General features: G+C 42.8%; 1 pseudogene; it reads right to left on the reverse strand.

Moving 5' to 3' along the window:
- Positions 1–12,255: 12,255 nt before the first annotated feature.
- On the reverse strand, positions 12,256–12,372 carry LOC126200046 (5S ribosomal RNA; annotated as a pseudogene).
- Between the last annotated feature and the right edge of the window lie 293 nt (positions 12,373–12,665).

Here is a 12,665-nt window from a genome sequence, read left to right on the forward strand (position 1 = left end):
ACATACTGCACCCAACACTTACGTCGATGAGCCTCCAAATCCGACGCCCCGTGCATGTATCAACGTTAACACCACAACATTGACAACTACGACTGAAATGACCACGTGACCGTCGGCACTGAACTTTGGCGCAGTGGCAGAGCGCTGCATGGTCTGATGAATCCCGATACCTTCCTCGTCATGGCGACGGCAGGACGCGAATCCGTCTTTGCTTGACACCTGTACGGCAGGACGGAGAAAAGCTGGCGGCAGCTCCATTATGCTCTGCAGAACATTCACGTGAGCATCCATGGTTCCAGTGGAGCTCTTGCAAAGAACCGTGATAGCTAAGCAGTATCGTACACTGGTTGCGGAGCACGTACGCCCCCTCATGAAGGTCATGTTTCCCAACGACTGTGGAATTTTTCAGAAAGGCAATGCGTCATTTCACAACTCCAGGAGTGTGACTGAGTGGTTCGAGGAACAGAGTGGAGAGTTCCAATTGATGTTCTGGTCGCCAAATTCGCAAGGTCTCAACACTATCGAACACATCTGGGATGTCATTGAAAGTTACGTCAGAGCTCACCCCCCCCCCCCCCTGATTTACGTAAATTTGGTGACTTGTGTATGTAGATGTACTGCCATTTCCCTCCTGCGATATATCAAGGCTTCATTGTTTCCAAGCCAAGATGCACTGTCTCCAATCCGTGCTAAAGGAGAACATACTGCCAGTTAGGTAAGTGGTCATGATCTTCTGCATGATCAGTGTATTTCTTTGAACTTAAACCACATCTAGCTTATGCTTACATATTCAGATAGGAAGGAGTGGAGACTGCCTCTCAGGAAGGCCAGACGCGAGTTTCTCTGCTTCTTTAAATAGATATATTTTGGATGATTGACTAATCTGGCCTTGTAACACTAACCATAACGGCATTGCTGTGCTGGTACTCTGAACGGCTGAAAGGAAGGGGAAACTACAGGCGTAATTTTTCCCGAGGGCATGCAGCTTTACTGTATGGTTAAATGATGATGGCGTCCTCTTGCGTAAAATATTCCGGAGGTAAAATAGTCCCCCATTCGGATCTCCGGCCGGGGACTACTCAAGAGCACGTCGGTGGCAGCAGGAACAAGACTTTCGGTCAGGCGAATACAGGGTTATAAATACAAAATCAAATACGTGTAATTCAGGGGTAGGTTTAACAATGAATAAAAAAATAGGAGTGCGGGTAAGCTACTACAAACAGCATACTGAATGCATTATTGTGGCCAAGATAGACACGAAGCCCACGCCTACTGCAGTAGTACAAGTTTATATGCCAACTAGCCCCGCAGATGACGAAGAAATTGAAGAAATGTATACTGAAATAAAAGAAATTATTCAGATAGTGAAGAGAGACGAAAATTTAATAGTCATGGGTGACTGGAATTCGGTAGTAGGAAAAGGGAGAGAAGGAAACGTAGTAGGTGGATATGGATTGGGGAAGAAATGAAAGAGGAAGCCCCCTCGTAGAATTTTGCACAGAGCACAACTTAATCATAGCTAACACTTGGTCCAGGAATCATAAAAGAAGGTTGTATACATGGAAGAACCCTGGAGATACTGACAGGTTTCAGATAGATTATATAATGGTAAGACAGAGATTTAGGAACCAGGTTTTAAATTGTAAGACATTTCCAGTGGTAGATGTGGACTCTGACCACAATCTATTGGTTATGAACTGTAGATAAAAATGAAGAAACTGCAATACGGTGGATATTTCAGGAGATGGGACCTGGATAAACTGACTAAACCAGAGGTTGTACAGAGTTTCAGGGAGAGCATAAGGGAACAATTGACAGGAATGGGGGAAAGAAATACAGTACAAGAAGAATGGGTAGCTTTGAGGGATGAAGTAGTGAAGGCAGCAGAGGATAAAGTAGGTAAAAAGACGAGGGCTACTAGAAATCCTTGGGTCACAGAGGAAATACTTAATTGATGAGAGGAGAAAATATAAAAATGCAGTAAATGAAGCAGGCAAAAAGGAATACAAACGTCTCAAAAATGAGATCGACAGGAGGAGCAAAATGGCTAAGCAGGGACGGCTAGAGGACAAACGTAAGGATGTAGAGGCTTATCTCACCAGGGGTAAGATAGATACAGCCTACAGGAAAATTAAAGAGACCTTTGGAGAAAAAAGAACCACCTGTATGAATATCAAGAGCTCAGATGGAAACCCAGTTCTAAGTAAAGAAAGGAAAGCAGAAAGGTGGAAGGAGTATATAGAGGGTCTATACAAGGGTGATGTACTTGAGGGCAATATTATGGAAATGGAAAAGGATGTAGATGAAGATGAAATGGGAGATATGATACTGCGTGAAGAGTTTGACAGAGCACTGAAAGACCTGAGTCGAAACAAGGCCCTGGGAGTAGACAACATTCCATTAGAACTACTGACAGCCTTGGGAGAGCCACTCCTGACAAAACTCTACCATCTGGTGAGCAAGATATATGAGACAGGCGAAATACCCTCAGACTTCAAGAAGAATATAATAATTCCAATCCCAAAGAAAGCAGGTGTTGACAGATGTGAAAATTACGGAACTATCAGTTTAATAAGTCACGGCTGCAAAATACTAACACGAATTCTTCACAGACGAATGGAAAAACTAGTAGAAACCGACCTCGGGGAAGGTCAGTTTGGATTCCGTAGAAATATTGGAACACGTGAGGCAATACTGACCCTACGACGTGTTTTAGAAACTAGATTAAGAAAAGGCAAACCTACGTTTCTAGGGTTTGTAGACTTAGAGAAAGCTTTTGACAACGTTGACTGGCATTCTCTCTTTCAAATTCTGAAGGTGTCAGGGGTAAAATACAGGGAACGAGAGGCTATTTACAATTTGTACAGAAACCAGATGGTAGTTATAAGAGTCGAGGGACACGAAAGGGAAACAGTGGTTGGGAAGGGAGTGAGACAGGGTTGTATCCTCTCCCCGGTGTTATTCAATTTGTATTTTGAGCAAGCAGTGAAGGAAACAAAAGAAAAATTCGGAGTAGGAATTATAATCCATGGCGAAGAAATAAAAACTTTCAGGTTTTCCGATGACATTGTAATTCTGTCAGAGACAGCAAAGGACTTGGAAGAGCAGTTGAAAGGAATGGACAGTGTCTTGAAAGGAGGATATAAGATTAACATCAACAAAAGCAAAACGAGGATAATGGAATGTAGTCGAATTAAGTCGGGTGATGCTGAGGGAATTTGATTAGGAAATGAGACACTTAAAGTAGTAAAGGAGACGAGAAGAAGGGATCGGTTGGTAGGACATGTCCTCAGGCATCAAGGGATCACCAATTTAGTATTGGAGGGCAACGTAGAGGGTAAAAATCGTAGTGGGAGACCAAGAGATGAATACACTAAGCAGATCAGAAGGATGTAGGTTGCAGTAGGTACTGGGAGATGAAGAAGCTTGCACAGGATAGAGTAGCATGGATAGCTGCATCAAACCAGTCTCTGGACTGAAGACCACAACAACAGCAATATTACTGGTATATTAGAAGAGCACAGATTTTTTCGCTCCGTGAATCGTAACGCCGGTGGAAATAGCGGTATCGAGTAATTGACAGTGTGGGATGTTATTCTGTGCGCCTAATACTGATCTTGTCTTGCCAGTGTCTTTATGAATGTCATACTATTTCCTACATTCGTTGCTCTAATGCGGCATATGCTACTGTGCGTGGGAAAAGTACTGTGGGTCCGTAAACTTGTACTACTTGGTAGTATAATGACACAAAAATTTGTAAAGCACTGCTACTAGCATCCGAGGGGTTTGACTTAATACTGTATGTTATGTACGTACGGTCTTACCTAAAGTTACAAATGTTGTGTGAGTATTTAACTGCTCATTAAAGTATGGTGTGATTACTACGATAAGTGAAATCGAGGATGAGAAAAGCCTTGTTAATGCTCTCATTGTAATTATCTTGTAACTTGGGACTCGCAGTGGTTATCATTTTCATCCATGACGCCACCACGCCTCATTTTCATCTTGAGGTGCGACGTTACCTTAACAACACACACCTACAGCTTTATATTAGAAGTGGAAGACAAGACCTTGTTCATTGTTTTTGGCCTACCAGGTCACCAAACCTCACACCGTGCGATTTACTTTTGCGTGGCAACATAAAATACAAATTCTTCGTCCGACCTATGGCAGGTACTCTCTAAGAACTGAGAAAGCGACTACCTAAAGCTGCCGATTCAATAAACAGGGACCCGTTTATTCGTGCGTGAAGTGAAAAGCACTACAGTTCCAGTGTTTCTCGAGGCTCGAGGCTGTGTGAACATAAAACTTTGAAACTTCATCAGTCCAGTGACATATGGAATGTGTTTCCATCTTTTGTAGTTTCTGTGCAATAAACAACTGCAATCTCTTCTTTTTTGGATCGCCCTGTGGAATGTGGACGTATGTGATGAGTGTTAAAATTCATTTTTTACGTCACATCACACTGTGTTAATCACGGAAAGTATAGGAATAAAAGGTAACAGAATTTCACGTTAACGTCTTTGGTACACGTAATGTTTGCCACATAAAATGTTTTTTTTTTATTTTTATGGCTGATGAAGTTGTAATTTTCTTTGTTCACCGTTTCGTAATCCATCTTAACAGCAGGGGCGAATTTACAGTATTCTCTAAGAGAAATTTCTCCCCTATCTGCTCTAAGAAGTGCCTTTACCATTGAAACGAGACATTGACTTCGTGCACGACAGTATTCCTCCTCGTATTGCAGTTGACGCCCCTCTATTTCTAAGTAAGATATTCCATGACTGATGGATAGGAAGATGTTGAACAATGCTTTGTCCTCCACGTTCTCCATAAGAAGCAGTGCTTAGTTTTTATTAGTGGGATATTCGAAAGATCTAGTTTCTAATATAAGGCATTTTAACATTTAAAGTAAGACACAGAACTAGAAAGTTCTGTTCCTGGGGTTCTTCTATGGTTAATATGCCATGAAGAGCTGTAGAAAAGATTGTTGCATCGAAATAAAGCACTTCTGCGTCCATGTACGTACAAGATTTTTTTCGCATACGCACGAGGAAAGTGTACTCAATATTTCGCCACGTCTGTTTTTTAAACCTTGTATTTCAGAAAGTGTCCACCACCAACTCATACTGTTCCAGTGTACTGCGAAGAAGAATGGAAGAATGTGAGGTTGGCTAAAGGGAAGGGTGGCATTGCTTTAGTAGACAAAGGAAATACGATACTTGGTGTTAACTTGTAACAGCCAATGGAACATCAAATCTTCTGTGGAAAATGAAATACTCTAAATTTCAAACAGACTTAGAAAATAATATAAAAATTAATTCTGTGTTGCTAACTGGAAAGGAAAGAGAGAGCCTATTTTGATGAACCTCACAACTCTACGACTCACGGCACAGCTAATAATTTACAGATAAGTGCAACCGATTAGTCCTGTTGACAATTCTAAGAACAGTCCAGCTTACAAATTAATAACAGTATGAAATGAAATATTGAGAGCTAAATTAGTTTTTCGATATCATAGTTTGGCTTGCAACACAACGGCAATCCTTAACTTAAAGCGAAACACATACAGGACGAATTGTAGTTTCTAGCTCCGGATATAAACAACTGCTGCGTACATGTGCCTGTTCACGAATGTGTCAAAGTCATCAAAGTCATAATATGCTGAAATACCGGTTTCAGCAAAAGAAAAGATCGAATTTATAGGAGGGGTTAGAATTGATTTTAATACATATGTTCTCATTTGCTCAAAAAATGGCTCTAAGCACTATGGGACTTAAGATCTGTGGTCATCAGTCCCCTAGACTTTGAACTACTTAAACCTAACTAACCTAAGGACATCACACACATCCACGCCCGAGGCAGGATTCGAACCTGTGACTGTAGCAGCAGCGCGGTTCCGGACTGAAGCGCCTAGAACCGCTCGGCCATTTCCCATTTGCTAATAACTTTTATATGCAGTACAATGGTTTAGCAATGCTCAAATTCAAATGGTTCAAATTGCTCTGAGCATTATGGGACTTAACATCTGAGGTCATCAGTCCCCTAGAACTTAGAACTACTTAAACCTAACTAACCTAAGGACATCACACACATCCATGCCCGAGGCAGGATTCGAACCTGCGACTGTAGCAGCAGCGCGGCTCCGGACATAGGCGCCTAGAACCGCTCGGCCATTCTGGCCAGCTTTAGCAATCCCATCTAGTTATCTGAAACTATTGCGAACATATTCATTGAGCATGTTGAAGGTAAACTGCGGGAGAGCGCAGCATCAACAAAGTTAACAAATTGTAGATACAAAAACATTCACACTGGGTTATGAAATTAGCTGTCAATGACTTAAGAGAAGATCCAAGAAACGAGACGGAGCGTATACCTTCATTGTGCTACAGCAACTCATTCGGCGAAACACAGAGGTTTATGCAACTCTAACGTCCACGAGGAAGCAGCCTTTAGGCATGCAGCTCATACAGCACCTAAATCACCAATGAGTAATGAAGGAAGACTGCTATATGTATAATAAATCGGGTGAAAACGTAGTAAAGTGTTGCATCATGTGACAGGGAGTACACTGAATAAACAGAGAGGGCCTTTAAAATAAGGAACAATGAGAACAAATATGAACTCTGTCATATAATTTCGACAGATCTACAGTACTGAACCGTATTCGTTAGACAACACGCCGTCTCATGGAACTGAAAACGCATTTCGAGTTGCAGTATAAAGTAACTGAAGGAAAGTGCTTAAGAAATTAGAAATCCATACTAAACAACACCCCAGTATCCAGAATGACGAGATCACGACTCACTCCAGTATCTGCTTTAAAAGGCTTTCGAGGATTATACCCTGAAGAGCCAAAGAAACTGGTACACCTGCCTAATATAATGTACTCCCCCCCCCCCCCCCCCGAGCACGTACGAGTAGAAGTGCCGCAATACGACGTGACACAGACTCGACTAATGTCCGAAGAAGTGCTGGAGGAAATTGACATCGTGAATTCTGCAGCACTGTACATAAATCCGTAGGAGTACGAAGGGGATGCAGATCTCCTCTGAACAGAACGTTGCAAGGCATCCCAGATGTGCTCCATAATGTTCATGTGTGGGGAGAATGGTGGCCAGCGGATGTGTATAAACTTAGAAAAGTGTTCCTGGAGCCACTCTGTAGCAATTCTGGGCGTATAGGATGTCGCATTGTCTTTTTTGCCAAGTCTGTCGGAATGCACAATGGACATGAAAGAATGGAGGTGATCAGAAAGGATGCTTACGTATGTGTCACCTGTCAGAACCGTATCTAGATGTATCAGGGCTCCCATATCACTCCAACCGCACACTCCACACACCATTACACAGCCTCCACGAGCGTGAACAGTCCCCTGCTGACATCCAGGGTCCGTGGATTCATGAGATTATCCCCATATTCGTACACGTCCATCCGCTCGGTAAATTTTAAATGAGACTCATCCGACCAGACAACATGTTTCCAGTCATCAACAGTCCAATAGTGTTGACGGGCCCAGGCGAGGTGTAAAGGTTTGTGTCGTGCAGTCACAAATGGTACAGGAGTGCGCCTTCGACTCCCAAAGGCCATATCGATTACGTTTCGTAGAATGGTTCGCACGCTGACACTTGTTGATGGCCCAGTATGGAAATATGCAGCAATTTGCGGAAAGATTGCTCTTCCATCACGTTGAATGACTGTCTTCGGTCGTCGTTGGTCCCGTTCTTGCAGGATCTTTTTCGTGTGGCAGCGATGTTAGAAATTTGATGTTTTACAGGTTTCCTGATACTCACGGTACACTCGCGAAATGGTCGTACAGGAAAATCCCCACTTCATCGTTACCTCGGAGATGCTGTGTTCCATCGCTCGTGCTCCGGCGATAACACCAAGTTCAAACTCACTTAAATCTTGATATCCTGACATTGTAGTAGCAGTAACCGACCTAACAACTGCGCCAGGCATTTGTTATCTTATATAGGCGTTGCCAACCGGAGCGCCATATTCAGCCTGTTAACATACCTCTGTATTTGAATACGAATGCCTATACCAGTTTCTTTCGGTACTCAGTGTCCAAAAACTTCAATAACAGGAATAACTAACGGTATAGGATCCATACAACTAACAGCTGTTTAGGATGAATATTATTACGTCGTGCTAGGAGCTCACAGCTCCTTGCTTACAGAATCAAAACTTCGGAATCTACTGGTATTTGTAAGCATTATATAAATAATCAAGACTATATTGTGTCATTACTGGCAGAATACTGGCATTTATAAAACAGTCTAAGAGCCCATGTTGTGACACATCTGGTTATACGTCTCATACACTGCGACTGCAGAGGGCCAAGTGACCAATAAGCTGAATGCCATATCACAAACAGGCGAATAGTATTGTTTATGTTGATTTGTAACAAAATTTTTGGAAAAGAGAGTTTATGTGACACAGTAAATTGCAGCAATAATAAAACGAGACACCACGCTTGTCATTCCTTGCGTCTCTATAAGGCATTCAAAGGTATGACACATAACATTATACAGCTGTTACGTTATGGTTCTACTGTAACCTTCAGATGTCAACTAAAGATTAATGTTTCTTTTTAGGAAAAGTAAAGGCCAATAAATGGAAGAAAAGATGGGGCATGAGTTCAGGCAACCAGGTTTTGACAGAGCGATGTGGCGCAGTGGTAAGCACGCCTTATGGCTCAAATGGCTCTGAGCTCTATGCGACTTAACTTCTGAGGTCATCAGTCCCCCAAAACTTAGAACTAATTAAACCTAACTAACCTAAGGACATCACACACATCCATGCCCGAGACAGGATTCGAACCTGTCACCGTAGCGGTCGATCGGTTCCAGACTTAAGCGCCTGGAACCGCACGGCCACTCCGGCCGGCAGCACGCCTTACTCGCATTCAGGAGGACGAAGGTTCAAACCCGTGTCTGGCCATTCTGATACGAGTTTTCCATGATTTCCCAAAATCGCTTCAGGCAAGTAACGTAATGGTACTCTGGAAAGGGCTCGGCCGACTTCCTTCCCCAACCTTCTCTAAATCGATGGGACCGATGACCACGCTGTATAGCTCCTCCCCCAAATGAACCAACCAACCAGTTTCTGTACTCGGAAAACTGGTGTGGGATTCTATACCTACACTATTTAAATTACGAAATATACCAGCAAAACTGTCCCTTAAGGGAAAACTGACGCACACGTGAAGCTTATCAATTATGGGTACTATAGAACAAGTGATTGTATTGAATATAAATGCAGAAGGCACGGACGACTAGAATCAGTCACTTTAAGTGTCTGATGATAGTACTGCGTACGTACACAACAACACATCCACGATAATAGAAATTTCCGATACAGAAGAAGCTGGCTGCACAGTTGCTTCTGCCGCAGATCTAGAAAAATGAGGCACACAAACATCACAATGTTCAAGATTCTGAAGACGAAGTATTTAAAAAATTATTTGTTGTTGTTGTCATGGTCTTCCGTCCAGAGACTGGTTTGATGTAGCTCTCCATGCTACTCTATCCTGTGCAAGCTTTCTCATCTCCCTGTACCTATTGCAACCTACATTCTTCTGAATCTGTTTAGTGTATTCATATCTTGTTCTCCCTCTACGATTTTTACCCTCCACGCTGCCCTCCAATACTAAATTGGTGATTCCTTGATGCCTCAGAATATGTCATATCAAGCGATCCCTTCTTATATTGAAATTGTGCCACAAATTTCTCTTCTCCCCAATTCTGTTCAATACCTCCTCATTAGTTATGTGATCTGCCCATCTAATCTTCAGTATTATTCTGTAGCACCAAATTTAGAAAGCTTCTATTCTCTTCTTGTCCAAATTATTTATCGTCCATGTTTCACTTCCATACATTGCTACACTGCATACAAATACTTTGAGAAAAGACTTCCTGACACTTAAATCTATACTCGATGTTAACAAATTTCTCTTCTTCAGAAACGCTTTCCTTGCCATTGCCAGTCTACATTTTATATCCTCTCTACTTCGTCCATCATAATTTATTTTGCTCCCCAAATAGCAAAACGCATTTACTTCTTTAAGCGTCTCATTTCCTAATATAATTTCCTCAGCAACCCCCGATTTATTTCGACTACATTCCATTATCCTCGTTTTGCTTTTGTTCATGTTCATCTCATGTCCTCCTTTCAAGACACTGTCCATTCCGTTCACCTGCTCTTCCAGGTCCTTTACAATGTCATTGGTGAACGTCAAAATTTTTATTTTTTCTCCATTGATTTTAATTCCTACTTTGAATTTTTATTGTTTCTGTGGTGTCACTGCCAGACACCACACTTGCTAGGTGGTAGCTTAAATCGGCCGCGGTCCGTTAGTACATGTCGGACCCGCGTGTCGCCACTGTGTGATCGCAGACCGAGCGCCACCACACGGCAGGTCTCGAGAGACGTACGAGAACTCGCCCCAGTTGTACGACGACGTTGCTAGCGACTATACGGACGAAGCCTTTGCTCTCATTTGCCGAGAGACAGTAGAATAGCCTTCAGCTAAGTTCATGTCTACGACCTAGCAAGGCGCCATTAGCCTTAGATAGCTTGTATCTAAAGAGTCGCACTTGTATCGCCACAATCTCCAGATGTCTCATCAAGAACGATGTATACAAAGGATGGATTAAAAGATAAGTACCAAAGGAGCTACGTACTTTTCTTTATAGCATTCATTAAGTCTCCTGTTTCAGACCTCACTCCATCCTTCGTGAGTTAGCGCGTGCATCTTGGCCGCCTCTTTCAATTAGTGTGCGTAGTGTTGGCAAGTCTGCCGACACAACAGTTTCCTTTACTGCTTGCTCAATATACAGATTGAATAATATCGGGGAGAGTCTACAACCCTGCCTCACTCCTTTCCCAACCACGGCTTCCCTTTCATTCCCCTTGACTCTTATAACTGCCATCTGGTTTCTGTACAAATTGTAAATAGCCTTTCGCTCCCTATATTTTACCCCTGACACCTTCAGAATTCCAAAGAGAGTACTCCAGTCAACATTGTCAAAAGCTTTCTCTAAGTCCACAAATGCTAGAAACGTAGGTTTGCCTTTCCTTAATCTATGTTCTAAGGTAAGTCGTAGGGTCAGTATTGCCTCACGTGTTCCAACATTTCTGCGGAATCCAAACTGATCTCGCACGCCGGCCGCGGTGGACTCGCGGTTCTAGGCGCGCAGTCCGGAACCGTGCGACTGCTGCGGTCGCAGGTTCGAATCCTGCCTCGGGCATGGATGTGTGTGATGTCCTTAGGTTAGTTAGGTTTAAGTAGTTCTAAGTTCTAGGGGACTGATCACCGCAGCAGTTGAGTCCCATAGTGCTCAGAGCCATTTTTTTGATCTCGCACGAGGTCTGCTTCTACCAGTTTCACCAGTCGTCTGTGAAGAATTCGTGTTAGTATTTTGCAGCCGTGGCTTATTAAACTGATAGTTCGGTAATTTTCATATGTTTCAACACCCGCTTTGATTGGGATTGGAATTATTATATTCTCCTTGAAGTCTGAGGTTATTTCACCTCTCTCATATATCTTGCTCACCAGATGATAGTGTGTTGTCAGGACTGGCTCTCCCAAGGCTATTAGTAGTTCTAATGGAATGTAGTCTACTCCCGGGGCCTCGTTTCGACTTAGGTCTTTCAGTGCTCTGTCAAACTCTTCACGCAGTATCATATCGCCCATTTCATCTTCATCTACATCCTCTTTCATTTCCATAATATTGTTCTCAAGAACATCGCACTTCTATAGTCCCTCTATATACTCCTTCCACCTTTCTGCTTTCTCTTCTTTGAACTGGGTTTGCATCAGAGCTCTTGATATTCATGCAAGTGATTCTCTTGTTTATATGTTGAGAAATAAGTGAAGCGTAATAATGTACAAACATAGACTCTGTGTAGAACTATTCGCTTACATCTGTGCAGAATTATTATATGACAAGGGAAGTGGCTACAATAACAAGATCAGACAGTCATAAAACATCATACAAACGAAGTGAAGAAAGATTACCACTTTTAAAAATAAATATTGGATATAAAGCACTCCGTCTTCAGGCCACGAGTGGCCTGCCGGGGCCATCCGACCGCCGTGTCATCCTCAGAAGAGGATGCAGATAGGAGGGGCGTGGGGTCAGCACACCGCTCTCCCGGGCGTTATGATGGTATTCTTGACCGAAGCCGCTACTATTCGGTCGAGTAGCTCCTCAATTGGCATCACGAGGCTGAGTGCACCCCGAAAAATGGCAACAGCGCATGGCGGCCGGATGGTCACCCATCTAAGTGCCGGCCACGCCCAACAGCGCTTAACTTCGGTGATCTCACGGGAACCGGTGTATCCACTGCGGCAAGGCAGTTGCCCAAATATTGGATACAGCTACTTAAATAGAGACACTCTTGATTCATTGTTAAATCAGATACGGACGCGATCGGGGGTAAGACTTGGGAAAGACCGAAAGAGAATAGTGGCCAAAGAATTTGCAATTGGGTGAACTTAGGAATCTTTACTATCTAGACTCCGATACACCCCCAACACCCAATGTTGATGTACTTAAAAGAATGGAAATGCACTATCTGAAATTTGATACGAACATGAGATCCCAAGCTAGAGAATTGCTACAAAATCAATTAATTACAATATTTTAAAACAGTTG

The sequence above is a fragment of the Schistocerca nitens genome, chromosome 8 (assembly GCF_023898315.1).
Source record: "Schistocerca nitens isolate TAMUIC-IGC-003100 chromosome 8, iqSchNite1.1, whole genome shotgun sequence".
NCBI lineage: Eukaryota > Metazoa > Arthropoda > Insecta > Orthoptera > Acrididae > Schistocerca > Schistocerca nitens.